The following is a 22491-nucleotide window of genomic DNA, read 5'->3' as shown; positions in this document are numbered from 1 at the left end:
AAAAAAAAACAGTGACGCGTGTGTGTATTTTCGTAAGCATATCTGAATATGATGTACAGTATATGAATATGTATGTCTATATATATATGATTAATGTTACATACGCTGTCGATGCTCCTAAGTAAGGCACGAGAACTAGGAGCCGATCGGGAAGTGAGGACAATATGTGAAAGGACAAAACAAGTGACAGACGCGAACCGTTACTACAAAGGTACACAGAAAAAAACAAAAACATCAGCAACTAGGTAAGAAGATATAGAGTATCCTTGAGACGTTTTTGGATCAGCTTTTTTTAATCTAGAAACAAATACTAGTTATGGTAATAGACCGGTCAGAGGTATAAAGCATGAAGTGAATCTTGAATATAAGGGTCTTTATCTATCCTATATGAACGTGACAGTGGGCCAACATAAAAGTTGGCCCATTCATCGACCTATTCATTCATTCTTTTTTCCTTTTCTTTCTTGCAGTGTCGGTCTTACTCTGCGTCTGCACCCTAAATCCTCCTCTCTCTTATTCGCATTTATTTATTTCTTCTTTAATTCAAAAATCTCCTACTTCTGTTTTTTACTTTCTCATTCTCTTTTCCTCTTCCTCCGGTCTTACGCTCTTTCGCATTCTCGCCGTTTAATTCTTCCACTGTTAATATTCTTCCTCTTTCCTCTTTTCCATTCTTCGGCTCTTTCTATCTTCCTCTCTTCCTTTCTTTCACTTTCACTCTTCGACCCTTTCACTCTCCTCTCTCTCTCGTTCACTTTCACTCCCCCTCTTTCTCAGTCAAAAGCCTTGCGATGGCCGGGAATCGAACCCGGGTCAACTGCTTGGAAGGCAGCTATGCTCACCACTATACCACCATCGCTTCACATTTCCAAAAGAGGAACAATAGAAAGTCATCTCCCTCATGAGAGACTTTCTAGCGACGACTCGGATACCTACCTGCCTTACCTGCTGTTTGTATTATTGTAATCCCTGATACAGTTGCAATGTGAGTCTTATTTCCTATTCATTAAAAAAAAATAATAATAATATATAAATAGATAAAAATATGTGTTTGTAGATGTGTGTGTGTGAGTGTGTGCGTGCGTGTGTGTGTGTGTGTGTGTGTGTGTGTGTGTGTGTGTGTGTGTGTGTGTGTGTGTGTGTGTGTGTGTGTGTGTGTGTTAAGTACATACACTCATAAATTGTTTATTATGTCATTATTCGTTGTCATTATCACTGTTCATACTGTTAGTTTTCTCTATTTTAATTACTTCAATAAATACTATATTTCATGAAAGATTTTCCCGTGAGCATTTCTGAATGTGATGTACAGTATATGAATGTGTATGTATATCTATAATTAATACTACATACACTGTCAAAGCTTATCAACAGGGTACGATAACTAAAAGGCGAACTCAAAGTGAAGACAAACTATGCAAGGACAAAACAAGTAACATCAGCCAGCAATTGCTAGAGGAAAGCCCTGTGCAACGAGGTAAAGATATGGAAGAGGAACATGGAAATTGTTTGATGGAATCCATTTTGGCCATACAGGTCGCAGATGTCTGGCTCTGAGCAATGAGGAAAAAAATCGATAAAAAGATGAATATAGGAATCCAATCATCCAACTCAATGGCATTAAAAAGTTGTATAGAATATAGTATCCTGATAAAAAAAAAAAAAAAATGGACCAGTTGGCGATGAGAAAATTGAAAACTTTTTGCCCCGCCCTAAGAGGGTTTTTTTTCTGTACAACGAATTATTTTGCATCTTGTAACAGAATTTAATCATTGTTGAAAACAAATCTAGAAAAATGCTATGATGCTATGATGCTATGCCGGTGTCAGAGGAATAAAACATGAAATCTAGAATATAAGAGATATTGAAATTATTATCTATCATAAATAAAAATCATAGGGGATTACTTTAAAGTTATATATATATATATATATACATGCATACATGTGTATATACATACATGCACACATGCATACATACATATGTATGTGTATGTTTATATATACATCTATATACATATCTATATACATGTACACGTGTATTATGTATGTATATATAGAAATACAATATAAATATATAAACATAATAGGGAGCCAACCTAAAAAAATTATAGACAGATAAAAAACATACATACACAGATACATCAGTGCATACCAGGGGTGTCATTTCAGCTTTTGCTGGGGGGGGGGGGGGGGTCGTGAGCACAATTTGCTGGGGATATATATGTATATATATTTTTTTTTTTTTTTTTTTTTGGTGGGGGGGGCACGGTGAACAAAACTCAATAGACTATAAACAAAATCCTACTGGATTAATGTTAAGTCTATGCTGACTAAATGTTATGATGTATTCTAAATTTCTATATATGACATTTTTCTGGTATTCATGGATAATCTATATATATTTATTCATACGTTGCTGTTGCAGTTCTACTACCACTAGTTGCAATACAGTTTAATGAAGAAAAAAAGTGAGTATCTACTCTTGAACCTTTTGGTTAAGAGGTAAATTTAGTATTACTGATATGAAGATCGATGATAATCTGAGGCGTCTACTAGGGGGGCTAGGGGGGGGGGGGCAGTTGATGTACCAGTCTATTCTGTTTTGTATGTGCCTGTAGTCAAATTCAATTAGCTCTAAAAGTTGTTGGGTTTGGTGAGACAGACCTTGAGGGGGGCAGTCTTGGGGGAAACACATATATATGTGTATATATACCGGTCATATATACATAATTATAGATACAAATATATACATATACGTGTATGTGTATAGTTAGGTAAAATGTATTTTATCTTTTTGCTCCCCTGTCTGGATAACTGCATGTGTCTCCTGATCTTTTTTTTTTTTTTTTTTTTTTTTTTTCTCTCTCTCTCTCTCTCTTCTTCTTTTTCCTTCTTACATTGTTGATATTTCTCTGAACGTCTATACTCTCTTCCGCTCTTAGTCTCATTTCTTAATTTTCTTTCTTCTTTAATCCAGCATTCTTTTATTTGTTTCCCATTGTCTTCTCTCACCCTTTCGGCCTTATGCTTTCTTGCTCTTTCACTTTTCTCTCTTGCGGTCTTTCAGGTTTTCGCTCTTTTCACTTTCATTCTTTTTCTCTTCTACTCTTTCACCCTTTCACTTTTCAACTCTTTCACTCGTCAGTTCCTTCACTCTTCAACCCTGTCACTCCTTCATTCGCCTACCCTCTCTCTCTCTGTACCCTATACCCTCTCCCTCTCTTATTTTCAATTGTATTTTCTTCCTTAATTCATCATTCTCCTACGTTCTTTCCGTCATTATGTTGTTTCCCAGTCCTTCCTCTCGCCCTTTCACTCTCCATCTCTTTCACTCCCTCCTTCACTCATCTATACCCTCTCTCTCGTTCACTCCCCCTCCTTGTCAGTCAAAAGTCTTGCGATGGCCGGGAATCGAACCCGGGTCAACTGCTTGGAAGGCAGCTATGCTCACCACTATACCACCATCGCTTCACACTTTCAACAGCAGAACAACAGAAAGTCATCTCCCACACGATAGATTTTCCAGCGACGACTCGGATACCTACTTGCCTTGCCCGTTGCTTGTGAATATTACTGTATTCCCTCATAGAGCAGTAATGTATTTGTTTTTTCCAGTTCACCAAAACAAAACAGAACATAAATTGTTTATCATCTGCCATTATTCATTGTTATCATCGCTGTAACTGTTATTCTTATTGTTAATACTGATGTTTTAATTATATCATTATCATTATCATTTTTCGTAAGTATACCTGAATATGCTCTGCAGTATATTTGTGTATGTGTGAGCGCTCATGTGCGCGTGCGCTTGTATGCGTGTTAATGCACACACACGCTCGACGCTAGTGTGTATGAATGGACATACATCTACACGTAAAATCCGCACACACATTGCGCGCATGTGTGTGTGTGTGTGTGTGTGTGTGTGTGTGTGTGTGTGTGTGAGTGTGTGTGTGAGTGTGTGTGTGAGTGTGTGTGTGCATTAACACGCATACAAGCGCACGCGCACATGAGCGCTCACACATACACAAATATACTACAGAGCATATTCAGGTATACTTACGAAAAACACGCCATATCTTTTTGTGTGTGTGTGTGTGTGTGTGTGTGTGTGCATTCATGTACATGCATATCGCCTACGCGCACGCGTGAGCACACACATGGATTTGCAAATATTGGGTTAGTCTTACGTAGATACGACAGTGGTGCCCGACGGCTGCCTTGTAGTTTAGTCCGTGCTTGGCCAAAGGCTATGGGTGTCCACACAATACAAAAGAGTCCACTGCCTTGTGGTATCTATAAGATGAAAGGGCTTCGGGAGTCAACCCTGGGGGGATATCTGGATCTGGAGTCCCGAAGGCAGTTCATTGTCCCTTGCGACCTCGTTCTGGCAACTCCGCTGGTGGCTAACCGTATCAGTCTATGCCGTTCATTTGGATCCATCAGTTGCGTGGAGCGAGGGAGCCTGCTGCATGGGCAACAGCTTCCTCCTCACATTCTTTCTCCCAGACCTTAGGAGTGGGTAGAGGCAATAATGCCGTAGTCGACATTGACTGATGGTGGCTTATATAGATATATAGATATGTAGGTAGATATATGATTACTATTACATATGCTGCTGATGCTTCTCGGTAGGGCACGAGAGCTAGAACCGAACAATATATGAAAGGACAAAACAAGTAACAGCTTCAAACCTTTACTACAAAGGAACATAAAAAAAAACATAAGCAACTTGGTAAAGAACAAATATACAGCATTTTTTAGAAAATCTCGATCAGTTGGCGATGAGAAAATTGAAAACATTTTTGCCCCGTCGTTGATTTTTTTTCTAAATCTAGTAAACATACTAGTTACGATATTGGACCGGTGTAAATAGGAATAAAAGTATGATGATATTTTAGAATATAAGGGATACTCGATATCATTATCTATCCAACATAAAGTGATAGGGGACCAACGTATAAGTTATAAAGATAGATACAAGCCCATAGATACATACATGCATATATGCACATATACATATATACATGCACACATACTTGTGTATTTATATATGTATGCATGGGTATCTATATACATATATATACAGATACACGTATGTGTGTATTACATAGTATATGTATGTCTATGTTTATAAATATATATATATATATATATATACGTGTATATATGTAAATATATGCATTTATGTATATAGAAGTTATAGAAACAACTTCAATTATATACAGACAGATACACATATATATGTGTGGCTGAATAGTTATATTAAGTACGAGGCAGCTGCCTCCTTCTCTTTTGGTTTTCCTTTTGCATGACTCTTATTTCTTTCTTCCTTCATTCATCAGTCTCCTATTTCTGTTTCTTACTTTCTCATTCTCTCTCGCTACCCCTTTCATTCTTTCACTCTTTCATTCTTCCTCTCTTCCACTCTTTCACTCTTCAGGTCTTTCAGTCTTCCTTTCTTCCCTTCTTTCACTTTCACTCAACTCTTTCTTCAACCCTTTCACTCACTCTACTCGATTAGTTTTTCTCTCGTTCACTCTCACTCTTCCTCCCTTTCAGTCAAAAGTCTTGCGATGGCCGGGAATCGAACCCGGGTCAACTGCTTGGAAGGCAGCTATGCTCACCACTATACCACCATCGCTTCACGTTTCCAGAAGAGAAACAATAGAAAGTCATCTCTCACAGGAGAGACTTTCCAGCGACGACTCGGATACATGTTGTACTGATAAGGATGCTTTAAGAAAAGTGCAGAGGACCTCTTTCGCTTCCGCGTTTTTTGCACTAAAAGCAGTATCTTGTGAAAGTTTGAATAATACAATACCGCATTGATTTAGATATATATCTTGTGTGTGTGTTTTTGTAAGCATATCTGAATATGCTGTATATGAATATATATGTGTGTGTGTGTTTGTGTGTGTGTGTTTATGAGTATATAATTACTTGCTATGATGCTTCTCAGCGAGACAAGAGAACAAGGAGGCAAACGCAACTTATGGAAAATATACGAAAGGACAAAGAAGTACGGTGAACTACTACAATGTACTTTGGAAACATATAGGCGACTGAGGAAAGAAGAGGAAAGCTGGAACCCATTTTGCCTGGATCTGAGTAATGAGGGAAAAAATAAAAGATAGATTTATTAAATAAGATATAGGAAAATGTTTGGATCAGTTGACGATGATAAAAGTGAACACTTAATGCAACGCATTTATGTTTTTCTTTATTATTTATTTTCATTTGAATGTACAACGAACACAACAGCTTGTTATGGCGTCCAGCTTATAGAGAGATAAAAGGAAATGAAAACAAGGTTAGCATCTTAAAAGGTGATCTGTGGCAGCGCGAGCATCTCTCATTAACTGCAGCAAATAATTACACTACGTTATTTTAAACTTCAGTATTAATTAGAATTCGATTTTATTGTTCTATATTATGCTGGATAGGATGGTTATTCCTCAGGCATTAAAGAAACTATATGCATTAAAAAAGAAAAGAAAAAAAACGCGAAACAATAAAACCGACCACGTTAATATATAACTCACGAACAACACCAAAATATCCAGCCTAAACTTTTGATTTCCCAAATCCTAAAATCATCACTCGTACATGTCTTAGGCGACCGGGGGTTGAGGCGGGCCGATTCACAGCGGTTTCTTGGTTTAAACAAACGACAGGTTTCTAGAAAACAGTCCAGAGTGCCACCAGGCATCCTCTAACATATCGGTGGCGCCAAACGTTTGGATGCCGCTCGGATGGTTATGATCTGCAATTCTGCAATGAGAATGCAGTTCATGTCACTACATGGAATTCACTTGCTGAAAAAAAACAACATGACGTCAGAGAACCAGAGCATGAAGCAAATCTTGAATATAAGGGATGCTCAATATCATTATCTTTCCTATATAAAAGTGGTAGGAAGCCAACTTAAAAGTTAAAACATTTGCAACTAAGTAAAGAATATATAGAAGAGGAACACATACATATAGATGTGTGTGTGTGTGTGTGTGGATATGCACACACATATATACATATATATATACATGTATATATCTTCTTTGTTGCTGTCATTTGCTTTGTTCTAAATTTACATTTGCCTCCTAGTTATCGGATCCCGCTAAGGAACATCGGCAGTGTATGTAACATTAATCATATATATATGATATACTTAGGAAAACATACGCTCAAACACACATATAAGCCATTCCTTTCTTTCTTTTGCATTTTCACACTTCTGAATGAAAAAGGCATCATCAACAATCAAATAAAGTTGGCTTTTATAGAAGTAAATAGACAGTAATGATAATGATATTCAAAGAGGAACAGTATGAACAACGTGGGTTAGGATTATGGCAGAGAATAGTGACATGATAACTAATATATGCGTGCATTTACTTTCTATCGTTTTGCTTATTGTATTTTAATGAATGGGAAATAACCACTACATTGCTGCTCTATTAGGGAATACGTTGATACTCGCATACAGCAGGCAAAGCAAGTAGGTATCCGAGTCGTCGCTGGAAAGTTTCTCTTGTGAGAGAGAACTTTCTGTTGTTCCTCTTTTGGAAGTGTGAAGCGATGGTGGTATAGTGGTGAGCATAGCTGCCTTCCAAGCAGTTGACCCGGGTTCGATTCCCGGCCATCGCAAGACTTTTGACTGAAAAGGAGCGAGAGAGTGAACGAGAGTGAGGGTATAGATGAGTGAAGGAGGGAGTGAAAGAGATGAAGAGTGAAAGGGCGAGAGGAAGGACTGGGAAACAACATAATGACGGAAAGAACGTAGAAGAATGATGAATTAAAGAAGAAGATACAATTGAAAATAAGAGAGGGAGAGGGTATAGGGTACAGACGCAAATAGCCAGACCAACACTGTCAGAAAGAAAAAAAATAGGTTGGGAAAAAACAATCAGGCAGTCATACAGAAAGGGAACAGATGAAGTCGTAGCTGTTTCGTATTTAATATATCTGTCTATTCAGCTACACACATATAACATACTTCCACAGAAATATGTGTATATATGCATATACTCATACTGTCACATGCATTTATGTGTTTGTATGTACGTATATGCATGTATTTACGCATGTATACACGTACGAATCCGCATATGTACATTATGTATCTATAAAAACTATGACTTTTAAGCTGGCTTCCTTTCCCTTTTATATACGATAGATAATGATAATAAGTATCCCTTTTATTCTAGACTTGCTTCATGCTGTTTCTCTGACTTCGGTACAGCATCATTAATGGCAATTTGCTAGAAGTTTTGTAACAAGCTGCCAAATCGTAAAGTTTGTAGTACGTTAGAAAAAATGAGGCGAGGCAAAATGGACTCTATCTTCGTGTAATTTCCAGTGCCCTTTTAAGTCATAAGTTGCCGTTGTTGTTCTGTCTATATTGTCCTCACTTTGCCATCGGCAGCTTAAGAAGTACTAATTATACATATACATCTATTCATATGCATATACGGCATATTTAGATATTTTACGAAAACACTACACTGCTTCCTCCTTTTATTCTTTTACATCTTTCACACCTCTCGTTCCCCTTCTCCTTCCCCTTCCCCCTCAAAAGAACAATTAACAGTTTTAAGAACCTGTCACACCTTAACGTTTTAGAGAACGTATGGCTAGCGTATGGTAAACATGTTAAACGATGGCGTACGCTGAACTCTTCGTTTTTCGGCGCGTTGTCGACGTATGCAGAGCGTATAAGACAACGATCGGGGAACGTACTCAGCGCGTGAGGAACGTGTGAGGAACGAACTAACAGGTAATGAATACAACGCGTGTGGAACGATCAGAGAACGAATGATAACGATCGCCTAACGTGCCTTTAACTTATCCCCAGCGTATCCATAACGTACTGGCCACACGCTGGCATACGTCGAGAATTTTGTGCATGCTCAAAAACTTCTCGCTGTCCGTGCGTACGACGACGTACGGCACCGTACACCACCGTACTTCAACGTACCCTAACGATGGAGCAGCGTACCCATAACTTATTCAAGCGTATGCTGAGCGTGTACCACCGTTTTCCATACGCTAGCCATACGTTCTCTAAAACGTTAAGGTGTGACAGGCCCTTTAACAACAAGAGTACCTGTCATGATTGTGACAGCAGTCAATAATGATAGATGACAGTAATTCATGTGTGCATCAACTTTATATTTCTCATTTTATGCTTTGTTTTAATGAATAGAAAATGGCCATTAGTTTGTTGCTCTATCAGAGAATACAGTAATATCCGCTACACAGATTAGACAAGGAAATATTACTCAGTCGTCTATCCTCTCTCTCTAGTTCTCTCACCCTCCTTCTCGTCAAAAGTCTTGCGATGGCCGGGAATCGAACCCGGGTCAACTGCTTGGAAGGCAGCTATGCTCACCACTATACCACCATCGCTTCTCACTTTCAACAGAGGAACTATGAAAAGTTATCTACAGGTGTGGCCGCCGGAGAGCGCCTATGGTTCGTCAGGGGGTCCGGGGTGACTGACACCACTGCGTAGCATTTGCTCAAGGTTTGTTCAGTAGCGGCCAAACCTGTTGAATAATACATCGATTGTACAAATGCACACAATATACAAAGCCACTAAATAAAGCACGTTATATTAAATACTAAGAACGTTCTACAAATATTGGATACATACGCATTGCGGTAAGTCAGAACATCAGCTTAACGGTCTGATTCCAGAATGATATGGGCGTCTCGACGGCACGGAGGTTCCCCTCGAACTGCCCTCACACTAAACATACACAGGCTACAGCGCCAACTAACATTCTACTTCACATGTTATACATTAGTTAGCTTCCGATCTTGTTATCTCACAGCATCGATCATATGAAGAGCCGTCACCACTTCCTATGGCACGACCCCCTCACACAAACACGTTTCTTGGCAGGTCAGCTCTTATGGCTGATACGGACCATGTGTTGACCCGGTGGTACTCGCCGACGACTTCCCAGCGGTTGTGACACAGAAGATGAATTTATACCATACGAGCCTCTCCTTATTGTTACAGAATACGTGATATACGAAATATATGATATACCAGCTGCTGATGTGAAGTATGTGATATAACAGCGGCTGCAACAGGAGAGACTTCTCAGCGACACCTACCTGCCTAGCCTGTTTGCGAGTATTACTGTATTCCCTGATAAAACAGCAATATAAAAGTTATTTCCTACTCATTAAAACGAAATAATTCCAAAATATAGAGTAAATGCACACATCAGTTGTATATTATCTGTTATTATTCATTGTTGTCATAACAGGCACATATACTGTTGCTTTTATCGATAGCATTATCACTATTGACCAATTACTTCCATAAAGACTAGCTCTATTTTGTTCTTGACGAAGTTGCTTTGTTTTCGGGAGGGGGTAAGAAAAGTGTGAAAGATATCACAGAGAAAAAGGAGGAAGCAGAGTGCAGAGAACCTTTTTCGCTTCCGCATTTTTTGCACTAAAAGCAGTATCTGAATATGCATATCTGAATATGCAGTATATGAATATACACATATATATGTGTGTGTGTGTATAATTACTTGCTATAATGCGAGGCAAAGGAACAAGGAGGCAAACGCAACTTATGGAAAATATACGAAAGGACAAAGAAACAACGATAAACCATTAAAATGTACTTTGGAAAAATATAGGCGACTGAGTAGAGAAGAAAAGAGGAACACTGGAACCCGTTCTGGTGATACAGACTGGGTTGCCTGGATCTGAGCAATGAGGGAAAGAATAAAAAAAAGTAGATTGATTAAATAAAATATAATATCCTTGAAAAACATTTGCATGTGTTGACGATGATAAAAGTGCAACTTAATGCAACGACTTTTAGTTGTTTTTTCTTTCTATCTTTTTCTTTTAATGTACAACGAACATGGTAGCTTGCTAGAGTGTAGCGTTTAACATGGCGCCCAGCTTATACGTACATAAGATGAACTGAAAACAAGGTAAGCATCTTAAAAGGTGATCTGTGGCAGCGCGAGCATCTCTCACTCATTAACTGCGGCAAAATATTTACGCTACCTTATTTTAAGCTTCAGTGTAAATTAGAATTTGATTTTATTGATATATATTATGCTGGATAGGATGGTTATTCCTAAGGCATATCTCTCTATCACTCTCAATTACTCTCTCTTTATCTCTCGATCTCATTATCTCTCTCTCATTCTCTCTATCTATCTCTCTTTCTCTCCCTCCCTTTTTTTCGTCTCAGAATGAATTGATTTATATAGAAATATAGATCTTACGAGATGATAAACGGAAAAAAGGAAGATGAAAAAAGTTTAGGTTAAATAATATATTTCTTATCTAAGTGTGTATGTCATTCTGTCCTCGTAAATAATTTACAATATTCCTCTTCTATACTGGTGCATAATGATCCTCAGTGCCCCTTTGCAGTGTTTTACCGTTGATAGTATTTCTATACACACACATATATACATATATATATATATATATATATATATATATATATATATATATATATACAGTACACAGACATACACACACAGCCAGTCACTCACTCACTGACACACACACCTACACACACATATTATTAGATGATGAAGATACTAGTAAAAGTAAAACCATTGAGACTAGTTATTAGTAATTGTGACACCAACGATACTGGCAGATTATAAAATATTTGTGTGTGTTGTTTATATATATATATATATATATACATATATTATATATCAAATTGAACACGACATAACCATTACATTGCTGGTCTCTCAGGCAATGCAGTGATACCCGCAGACAGCAGGTAAGGCAGGTAGGTATCGAGTCGTCGCTAGAAAGTCTCTCGTGAGGGAGATGACCTTTTATTGTTCGTCTTCTGGAAATGTGAAGCGATGGTGGTATAGTGGTGAGCATAGCTGCCTTCCAAGCAGTTGACCCGGGTTCGATTCCCGGCCATCGCAAGACTTTTGACTGAAAAGGAGGGAGAGTGAGTGAACGAAAGGATTTTTGACTGAAAAGAAGGGAGAGAAAGTGAATGGAAAAGAGAGCATAGACGATTGGGTGATATTTCCTTGCCTAATCTGCCTTGCGCATATTACTGTATTCCCTGGCAGCGCAGCAACGCAATGGCCATTTCCTATTCATTAAAACAAGGCACATAATGAAAAATATAAAGTTACGCACACATGACTTGTTTATTATCTATCATTACTGACTGTTGTCATAATCATGACAGATACTCTTCTTGTTAATACTGTTACTTTCATCGAGATCGATATCACTTTTACCCAGTTACTCCCATAAATACTACCTTCATTTCATTGTTAATGATGATCTTTTGAGGGGGAAGGGAAGGAAAGAGAAAGAGAGAGCGAAGTGTGAATGTAAGAGAATGAAAGGAGAAAGCAGAGTGCAGGTGACCTCTTCCGCTTCCGCGTTTAAAAAAGAAAGAAAGAAAGAAAGAAAGAAACGTGTATGCGTATTTTCGTAAAGTATCTTAATATGCTGTATATGCATATGAATACATGTATATGTATAATTACTGTTACATACGCTGCCGATGCTTCATCTCAACAGCGTACGAGGAGGCAAAGTGAGGATAATATAGACAGAATAACAACGGCAACTCATGACTTAAAAGGGCACTGAGGAAAAAAACTGAGCATCTAGTTAAAGAGACACAGAAGAGGAACATTGGGAATTACACGAAAATAAAGTCCACTTTGGTCATACAATGTGCCCCGCCCCAATTTTTTCTAACGTACTACAAACTTTACGATTTGGCAGCTTGTTACAAAACTTCTAGCAAATTGTCAATTATGATGTTGTATCGAAGTCAGAGAAACAACATGAAGCAAGTCTAGAATAAATGGGATAGTCAAAATCATTATCTATCAAATATAAAAGTGATAAGAAGCCAGTTTAAAAGTTATATTTTTGCAGATACACCCATATTATACATACAGAATCATACGTGTATACATGCGTAAATACATGCATATACATACATACAAACACAGACACGTATGTACAGTATGAGTATATGCAGATATACACGTTTTTTGTGGAGGTATATTATATATGTGCGTAGCTAAATATATTGAATACGAAACAGCTACGACTCTCTCTGTTCCCTGTCTGTATGACTACCTGATTGTTTTTCTCCCAACATATTTTCTTTTTCTTGTTTTTCTTTTCTTTCTTACATTGTTGGTCTGCCTATTTACGTCTGTTTCCTATAGCCTCTCCCTCTCTTATTTTCATTTATTTCTTCTTGTTTAATTCATCCTTCTCCTACGTTTGTTCTGTCATTATCTTGTTTCTCATTCTCTCCTCTCGCCTTTTCCCTCTTCAACTCTTTCACTCCTTCACTCGTCTATGCCCTCTCTCTCGTTCACTCTCTCTCCCTCCTTTTCAATCAAAAGTCTTGCGATGGCCGGGAATCGAACCCGGGTCAACTGCTTGGAAGGCAGCTATGCTCACCACTATACCACCATCGCTTCACATTTCCAGAAGAGAAACAATAAAAAGTCATCTCTCTCACGAGAGACTTTCTAGCGATGCCTCGATACCTACCTGCCTTACCTGCTGTCTGCGGGTATCACTGCATTACCTGAAAGACCAGCAATGCAATGGTTATGTCGTGTTCAATTTGATATATGATATATATATACATATATATGTGTGTGTGTGTATATGTATATATATATATATATATATATATATATATATATATGTATAAACTACGCACACAAATATTTTATAATCTGGCATTATCATTGGTGTCAAAATTACTAATAATTAGTCTCAATGGTCTTACTTTTATTGATATCTTCATCATCTAATAATATGTGCGTGTAGGTGTGTGTTTTCAGTGAGTGACTGTCTGTGTGTGTATGTCTGTGTACTGTATATTTATATGTATATATGTGTGTGTATAGAATTACATATAATCTGCGGCTATCAGCGGTAAAACACTGCAAAGAGGCACTGAGGATCATTGTGCACCAGTGTAGAAGAGGAATATTGTAAATTATTTACGAGGACAAAATGACATACACTTAGATAAGAAATATATTATTTAACCTAAACTTCTTTCATCTTCCTTTTCTTCCGTTTATCATCTCGCAAGATCTATATTTCTTTATAAATCAGTTCATTCTGAAAGAAAGAGTGGGGAAGGGAGAGAGGGAGAGAAAAAGGGCAGGAGGGAGAGAGAGAGAAAAAAGGGGAGGGAGGGAAAGAGAGAGAAGAAAAAAAGATGAAGAGGAAGAGAAAAGTGAGCGATAAGAGAGAAAAAAAGATAGAGATGGGAGGGAGAGATTGAGACAGACAGACAGAGACAGACCGAGAGACACAAATAGACATCCACAGGTAGTGAGACACAAACAAAAGAATAGTAATTTAATGAAATATAGTGTAAAATAGATAAATCAACATACACCATATCTACATGGTGTATTTTTAAAAATGTTACAGCCTGGAACATGTTCGTTTGCTTCAATATATACTCCACATATTAATTAAACACAACTCGATAATTGGGAATTAGTAAGGATAGAATCATAGCATATTTGATGTCTACGTGAATCGTTCCATCATCCAAATCTAGCACATTAAAAAGGGGAAATCACTGAAGAATTTTATTGGTAATTAGAGTAGTCCACTTTTCTTACCAGAGGATATAGAAACAAAAGGCAATATAACTGTTGGTGTTTCCAAGTACGGCATCTACTGAAACACAGCTTCGACCTGGGATAAGCTTGATTTCGATGTCTTAGACGACCTGGAGACGAGCTTTCGGCCGCAAGTTACGCCACCTTCAGATACGGCGCCGCCATGCGTTTGAGTAACCGGCCCCTGGGAGCTAACTCAAGGAAAAGATGTTCAGCAAGTTCCCAGTAATGTGCGCGTAAAGGGCAAACAGGTTTATGGATATATCTAAGTGTTTGAGATGTGTGTCTATTGAATCACAGCGTATTTGATGTCAACGTGAATCGTTCCATCATCCAAATCTAGCACATTAAAAGGGGGAAATCACTGAAGAATTTAATTGTTAATTAGAGTAGTCAACTTTTATTGCCAGAGGATATAGAAACAAAAGGCTATATAGCTGTTGGTGTTTCCAAGTACAGCATCTACTGAAACACAGCTTCGACCTGGGATAAGCTTGATATCGATGTCTTTGGCGACCTGGAGATGAGCTTTCGGCCGCAAGTTACGCCACCTTCAGATACAGCGCCGTCACGCGTTTGAGTAACCGGCCCCTAGAAGCTAACAAAAGGAAAAGATGTTCAGCAGGTTCCCAGTAATGTGCGCGTAAAGGGCAAACAGGTTTATGGATGTATCTAAGTGTTTGAGATTTTGTGTGTGAATTGAATTGCAGATTAGGAATATGGCCCGGGCAGTTTCATCTAAGTTAGGCATAATTCGCAAGTGCAAGGAGATTTATGAAGATGACATTACTCGTAGATTTTTTTTTTTTTTTTTTTTTTTTTATTCTGCCTCATTGTGTGGTTATCCGCTGCAGAGTCACACACGACAGCTTGATCGTTATTTTAAATCCATTAAATTTCTCCTGCTTGAATTAAAGAGACAATGGAGCTCTCAATCTTATACAAGATTGTAACCGATAATTCACATCCCCTCTATAAGTGTTTGCTTGATTTTTATCAACCTGCAAGAGTTACTGGGAGTTCTGTGATCCTCAGTTCAGTGACATTTGATGCAAGTCGATCGTCAATTTCTCAGTTCTCTAGAGGCTGATTAGGCAAGGAAATACCCCCCCAATCGTCTATCCTTTCTCTCTCGTTCACTTTCTCTCCCTTCATTTCAGTAAAAAATCCTTTCGTTCACTCTCTCTCCCTCCTTTTCAGTCAAAAGTCTTGCGATGGCCGGGAATCGAACCCGGGTCAACTGCTTGGAAGGCAGCTATGCTCACCACTATACCACCATCGCTTCACACTTTCAACAGAGGAACAATAGAAAGCCATCTCCCTCACGAGAGACTTCCTAGCGACGACTCGATACCTACCTGCCTTACCTGCTGTCTGCGGGTATCACTGCATTGCCTGCGAGACCAGCAATGCAATGGTTATGTCGTGTTCAATTTGATATATAATATATATAAATGCGTATATATGTGTATATATATATAAACTACACACAAATATTTTATAATCTGGCATTATCATTGGTGTCAAAATTAATAATTAGTCTCAATGGTCTTACTTTTACTGATATCTTCATCATCTAATAATATGTGTGTGTAGGTGTGTGTTTTCAGTGAGTGAGTGACTGTCTGTGTGTGTATGTCTGTGTACTGTATATATATATATGTATATATGTGTGTGTGTATAGAATTACATAGGAAATCACTAATCTGCAGCTATCAACGGTAAAACACTGCAAAAAGGCACTGAGGATCATTATGCACGAGTATAGAAGAGGAATATTGTAAACTATTTACGAGGACAGAATGACATACGCACTTAGATAAGAAATATATTATTTAACCTAAACTTCTTTCATCTTCCTTTTCTTCCGTTTATCATCCCGTAAGATCTATACTTCTTTATAAATCAGTTAATTCTGAGAGAGAGACTGGGGGAGGGAGAGAGAGAGAGAAAGAAAAAGGGAAGGAGGGAGAGAGAGAGAAAAAGGGAGGGAGAGAGAAGAGGAGAGGAGGAGAAGAGAGAGATAAAGAAGGAGGATAAAGAGGAGAGTGATAGAGAAAGGGGAGGAGGGAAGAGAGAGAGAGAAGAAAAGAGATGAAGAGGAAGAGAAAAGAGAGAGATAAGAGAGAAATATAGATGGAGGAGAGATAGAGACAGAGACAGACCGAAGACACAAATAGACATGCACAGGTAGAGAGACAAACAAAAGAATTAGTAATTTAATGAAATATAATGTAAATATAGATCAACATATACAAGGTGTATTTTAAAAATTGTAACAGCCTGGAACATGTTCGTTTGCTTCAATATATATGCCACATATTCATTAAACACAACTCGATAATTGGGAATTAGTAAGGATAGAATCATGGCGTATTTGACGTCTGCGTGAATCGTTCCATCATCCAAATCTAGCACATTAAAAGGGGGAAATCACTGAAGAATTTATTGGTAATTAGAGTAGTCCACTTTTATTGCCAGAGGATATAGAAACAAAAGGTTATATAACTGTTGGTGTTTCCAAGCACAGCATCTACTGAAACACAGCTTCGACCTGGGATAAGCTTGATATCGATGTCTTTGGCGACCTGGAGATGAGCTTTCGGCCGCAAGTTACGCCACCTTCAGATACAGCGCCGTCACGCGTTTGAGTAACCGGCCCCTAGAAGCTAACAAAAGGAAAAGATGTTCAGCAGGTTCCCAGTAATGTGCGCGTAAAGGGCAAACAGGTTTATGGATGTATCTAAGTGTTTGAGATTTTGCGTGTGAATTGAATTGCAGATTGGGAATATGGCCCGGGCAGTTTCATCTAAGTTAGGCATAATTCGCAAGTGCAAGGAGATTTATGAAGATGACATTACTCGTAGATGTTGTTTTTTTTTTTTTTTTTAATTCTGCCTCATTGTGTGGTTATCCGCTGCAGAGTCACACACGACAGCTTGATCGTTATTTTAAATCCATTAAATTTCTCCTGCTTGAATTAAAGAGACAATGGAGCTCTCAATCTTATACAAGATTGTAACCGATAATTCACACCCCCTTATAAGTGTTTGCCTGATTTTTATCAACTTGCAAAAGTTACTGGGAGTTCTGTGATCCTCAGTTCAATGACATTTGATGCAAGTCGATCGTCAATTTCTCAGTTCTCTAGAGACTGATTAGGCAAGGAAGTATCACCCAATCGTCTATCCTCTCTCTCTCGTTCACTTTCTCTCCCTTCATTTCAGTCAAAAATCCTTTCGTTCACTCTCTCTTCCTCCTTTCAGTCAAAAGTCTTGCGATGGCCGGGAATCGAACCCGGGTCAACTGCTTGGAAGGCAGCTATGCTCACCACTATACCACCATCGCTTCACACTTTCAGCAGAGGAACAATACAAAGTCATCTCCCTCACGAGAGACTTCCTAGCGACGACTCGATACCTACCTGCCTTACCTGCTGTCTGCGGGTATCACTGCATTGCCTGAGAGACCAGCAATGCAATGGTTATGTCGTGTTCAATTTGATATATAATATATATAAATGCGTATATATGTATATATATATATATAAACTACACATAAATATTTTATAATCTGCCATTATCATCGGTGTCACAATTACTAATAATTAGTCTCAATGGTCTTACTTTTACTGATATCTTCATCATCTAATAATATGTGTGTGTAGGTGTGTGTGTCAGTGAGTAAGTGACTGTCTGTGTGTGTATGTCTGTGTACTGTATATATATGAATATATGTGTGTGTAGAATTATATAGAAAATCACTAATCTGCAGCTATCAACGGTAAAAAACTGCAAAAAGGCACTGAGGATCATTATGCACCAGTATAGATGAGGAATATTGTAAATTATTTACGAGGACAGAATGACATACGCACTTAGATAAGAAATATATAATTTAACCTAAACTCCTTTCATCTTCCTTTTCTTCCGTTTATCATCTCGTAAGATCTATATTTCTTTATAAATCAGTTCATTCTAAGAGAGAGACTGGGGGAGGGAGAGAGAGAAAGGGAGGGAGAGAGAGAGAGAAAGAAAAAGGGAAGGAGGGAGAGAGAGAGAAAAAGGGAGGGAGGGAAAGAGAGATAGACAGAGAGAATGAGAGAGATAAAGAGAGCGAGAGATAAAGAGAGAGTGATAGAGACAGGGGAGGAGGGAGAGAGAGAGAAGAAAAAGAGATGAAGAGGAAGAGAAAAGAGAGAGATAAGAGAGAAAAAAAATATAGATGGGAGGGAGAGATTGAGATAGACAGAGACAGACCGAGAGACACAAATAGACATGCACAAGTAGAGAGACAAACAAAAGAATTGTAATTTAATGAAATATAATGTAAAATAGATAGATATACAAGGTGTACTTTAAAAATTGTAACAGCCTGGAACATGTTCGTTTGCTTCAATATATACTCCACATATTTATTAAACACAACTCGATAATTGGGAATTAGTAAGGATAGAATCATGGCGTATTTGACGTCTGCGTGAATCGTTCCATCATCCAAATCTAGCACATTAAAAGGGGGAAATCACTGAAGAATTGAATTGGTAATTAGAGTAGTCCACTTTTATTGCCAGAGGATATAGAAACAAAAGGCTATATAACTGTTGGTGTTTCCAAGTACAGCATCTACTGAAACACAGCTTCGACCTGGGATAAGCTTGATATCGATGTCTTTGACGACCTGGAGACGAGCTTTCGGCCGCAAGTTACGCCACCTTCAGATACAGCGCCGTCACGCGTTTGAGTAACCGGCCCCTAGAAGCTAACAAAAGGAAAAGATGTTCAGCAAGTTCCCAGTAATGTGCGCGTAAAGGGCAAACAGGTTTATGGATGTATCTAAGTGTTTGAGATTTTGTGTGTATTGAATTGCAGATTAGGAATATGGCCCGGGCAGTTTCATCTAAGTTAGGCATAATTCGCAAGTGCTAGGAGATTTATGAAGATGACATTACTCGTAGATGTTTTTTTTTTTTTTTTTTTTTTTTATTCTGCCTCATTGTGTGGTTATCCGCTGCAGTCACACACGACAGCTTGATCGTTATTTTAAATCCATTAAATTTCTCCTGCTTGAATTAAAGAGACACTGGAGCTCTCAATCTTATACAAGATTGTAACCGATAATTCACATCCCCTCTATAAGTGTTTGCCTGATTTTTATCAACCTGCAAGAGTTACTGGGAGTTCAGTGATCCTCAGTTCAGTGACATTTGATGCAAGTCGATCGTCAATTTCTCAGTTCTCTAGAGGCTGATTAGGCAAGGAAATATCACCAATCGTCTATCCTTTCTCTCTCGTTCACTTTCTCTCCCTTCTTTTCACTCAAAAATCCTTTCGTTCAATCTCTCTCCCTCCTTTCAGTCAAAAGTCTTGCGATGGCCGGGAATCGAACCCGGGTCAACTGCTTGGAAGGCAGCTATGCTCACCACTATACCACCATCGCTTCACACTTTCAACAGAGGAACAATACAAAGTCATTTCCCTCACGAGAGACTTTCTAGCGGCGACGACTCAATACCTACCTGCCTTACCTACTGTCTGCGGGTATCATTGCATTGCCTGAGAGACCAGCAATGCAATGGTTATGTCGTGCTCAATTTGATATATATAATATATATATATGTGTGTGTGTGTGTGTGTATATAAACTACACACACAAATATTTTATAATCTGCCATTATCATTGGTGTCACAATTTACTAATAATTAGTCTCAATGATCTTACTTTTACTGGTATCTTCATCATCTAATAATATGTGTGTGTGTAGGAGTGTGTGTCAGTGAGTGAGTGACTGTTTGTGTGTGTATGTCTGAGTACTGTATATATATGTATATATGTGTGTGTAGAATTACATAGAAAATCACGAATCTGCAGCTATCAACGGAAAAACACTGCAAAGAGGCACTGAGGATTATTATGCACCAGTATAGAAGAGGAATATTGTAAATTATTTACGAGGACAGAATGACATACACACTTAGATAAGAAATATATCATTTAACCTAAACTTCTTTCATCTTCCTTTTCTTCCGTTTATCATCTCGTAAGATCTATACTTCTTTATAAATCAGTTCATTCTGAGAGAGAGAGTGGGGGAGGAAGAGAGAGAGAGAGGGGGGGGAGGGAGAGAGAGAAAGAGGGAGGGAGAGAGAGAGAGGGGGGGGGAGAGAGAGAGAAAGAAAAGGGAAGGAGGGAAAGAGAGAGAAAAGGGGGAGGGAGGGAAAGAGAGATAGATAGAAAGAATGAGAGAGATAATTAGAGCGAGAGATAAAGAGAGAGTGATTGAGAGTGATAGAGAGAGAGAGGGAAGGAGGGAGTAGACCGAAAGACACAAATAAACATGCACAGGTAGAGAGACACAAACAAAAGAATAGTAATTTAATGAAATATAATGTAAAATTGATAGATCAACATACATCATATCTACAAGGTGTATTTTTAAAAATGTAACAGTCTGGAACATGTTCGTTTGCTTCAATATATATTCCACATATTTATTAAACACAACTCGATAATTGAGAATTAATAAGGACAGAATCATGGCGTATTTGATGTCTACGTGAATCGTTCCATCATCCAAATCTAGCACATTAAAAGGGGGAAATCACTGAAGAATTTAATTGGTAATTAGAGTAGTCACTTTTATTGCCAGAGGATATAGAAACAAAAGGCTATATAACTGTTGGTGTTTCCAAGCACAGCATCTACTGAAACACAGCTTCGACCTGGGATAAGCTTGATATCGATGTCTTTGACGACCTGGAGACGAGCTTTCGGCCGCAAGTTACGCCACCTTCAGATACGGCGCCGTCACGCGTTTGAGTAACCGGCCCCTAGAAGCTAACAAAAGGAAAAGATGTTCAGCAGGTTCCCAGTAATGTGCGCGTAAAGGGCAAACAGGTTTATGGATGTATCTAAGTGTTTGAGATTTTGCGTGTGAATTGAATTGCAGATTAGGAATATGGCCCGGACAGTTTCATCTAAGTTAGGCATAATTCGCAAGTGCAAGGAGATTTATGATGACATTACTCGTAGATTTTTTTTTTTTTTTTTTTTTTTTTATTCTGCCTCATTCTGTGTGGTTATCCGCTGCAGAGTCACACAAGACAGCTTGATCGTTATTATAAATTCATTAAATTCCTCCTGCCTGAATTAGAGAGACACTGGAGCTTTCAATCTTATACAAGATTGTAACCGATATTTCACATCCACTCTATAAGTGTTTGCTTGATTGTTATCAACCTGCAAGAGTTACTGGGAGTTCTGTGATCCTCAGTTCAATGACATTTGATGCAAGTTGATCGTCAATTTCTCAGTTCTCTAGAGGCTGATTAGGCAAGGAAATACCCCCCCAATCGTCTATCCTTTCTCTCTCGTTCACTTTCTCTCCCTTCTTTTCACTCAAAAATCCTTTCGTTCACTCTCTCTCCCTCCTTTCAGTCAAAAGTCTTGCGATGGCCGGGAATCGAACCCGGGTCAACTGCTTGGAAGGCAGCTATGCTCACCACTATAGCACCATCGCTTCACACTTTCAACAGAGGAACAATACAAAGCCATCTCCCTCACGAGAGACTTCCTAGCGACTACTCAATACCTACCTGCCTTACCTGCTGTCTGCGATTATCACTGCATTGCCTGAGAGACCAGCAATGCAATGGTTATGTCGTGCTCAATTTGATATATAATATATATATATATGTGTGTGTGTGTGTATATATATATATATAAACTACACACAAATATTTTATAATCTGCCATTATCATTGGTGTCAATGACCTGGGATAAGCTTGATATCGATGTCTTTGTCGAACTGGAGATGAGCTTTCGGCCGCAA

The 22491-nt window shown here is 38.4% G+C and overlaps 11 non-coding genes across 11 annotated transcripts; 2 read left to right on the top strand and 9 right to left on the bottom strand.

Moving 5' to 3' along the window:
- Positions 1 to 787: 787 nt before the first annotated feature.
- Positions 788 to 859, bottom strand: Trnag-ucc. Its single transcript has one exon. It is a non-coding gene; the product is annotated as a tRNA-Gly (tRNA).
- A 2539-nt stretch (positions 860 to 3398) lies between these two features.
- Positions 3399 to 3470, bottom strand: Trnag-ucc. The gene has a single exon. It is a non-coding gene; the product is annotated as a tRNA-Gly (tRNA).
- Positions 3471 to 5574: 2104 nt separating this feature from the next.
- Trnag-ucc lies at positions 5575 to 5646 on the bottom strand. Its single transcript has one exon. It is a non-coding gene; the product is annotated as a tRNA-Gly (tRNA).
- Positions 5647 to 7577: 1931 nt separating this feature from the next.
- Positions 7578 to 7649, top strand: Trnag-ucc. The gene has a single exon. It is a non-coding gene; the product is annotated as a tRNA-Gly (tRNA).
- Positions 7650 to 9338: 1689 nt separating this feature from the next.
- Trnag-ucc lies at positions 9339 to 9410 on the bottom strand. The gene has a single exon. It is a non-coding gene; the product is annotated as a tRNA-Gly (tRNA).
- Positions 9411 to 11872: 2462 nt separating this feature from the next.
- Positions 11873 to 11944, top strand: Trnag-ucc. The gene has a single exon. It is a non-coding gene; the product is annotated as a tRNA-Gly (tRNA).
- A 1467-nt stretch (positions 11945 to 13411) lies between these two features.
- Positions 13412 to 13483, bottom strand: Trnag-ucc. The gene has a single exon. It is a non-coding gene; the product is annotated as a tRNA-Gly (tRNA).
- A 2386-nt stretch (positions 13484 to 15869) lies between these two features.
- Positions 15870 to 15941, bottom strand: Trnag-ucc. The gene has a single exon. It is a non-coding gene; the product is annotated as a tRNA-Gly (tRNA).
- A 1994-nt stretch (positions 15942 to 17935) lies between these two features.
- Trnag-ucc lies at positions 17936 to 18007 on the bottom strand. Its single transcript has one exon. It is a non-coding gene; the product is annotated as a tRNA-Gly (tRNA).
- A 2019-nt stretch (positions 18008 to 20026) lies between these two features.
- Trnag-ucc lies at positions 20027 to 20098 on the bottom strand. Its single transcript has one exon. It is a non-coding gene; the product is annotated as a tRNA-Gly (tRNA).
- A 2008-nt stretch (positions 20099 to 22106) lies between these two features.
- Trnag-ucc lies at positions 22107 to 22178 on the bottom strand. Its single transcript has one exon. It is a non-coding gene; the product is annotated as a tRNA-Gly (tRNA).
- Positions 22179 to 22491: the final 313 nt, after the last annotated feature.

This window comes from Penaeus chinensis, chromosome 32 (assembly GCF_019202785.1).
Source record: "Penaeus chinensis breed Huanghai No. 1 chromosome 32, ASM1920278v2, whole genome shotgun sequence".
In the NCBI taxonomy this organism is placed as follows: Eukaryota; Metazoa; Arthropoda; class Malacostraca; order Decapoda; family Penaeidae; genus Penaeus; species Penaeus chinensis.
Note: the sequence above shows the minus strand (reverse complement) of the source record. Positions and strands in the feature narration are given on the sequence as shown.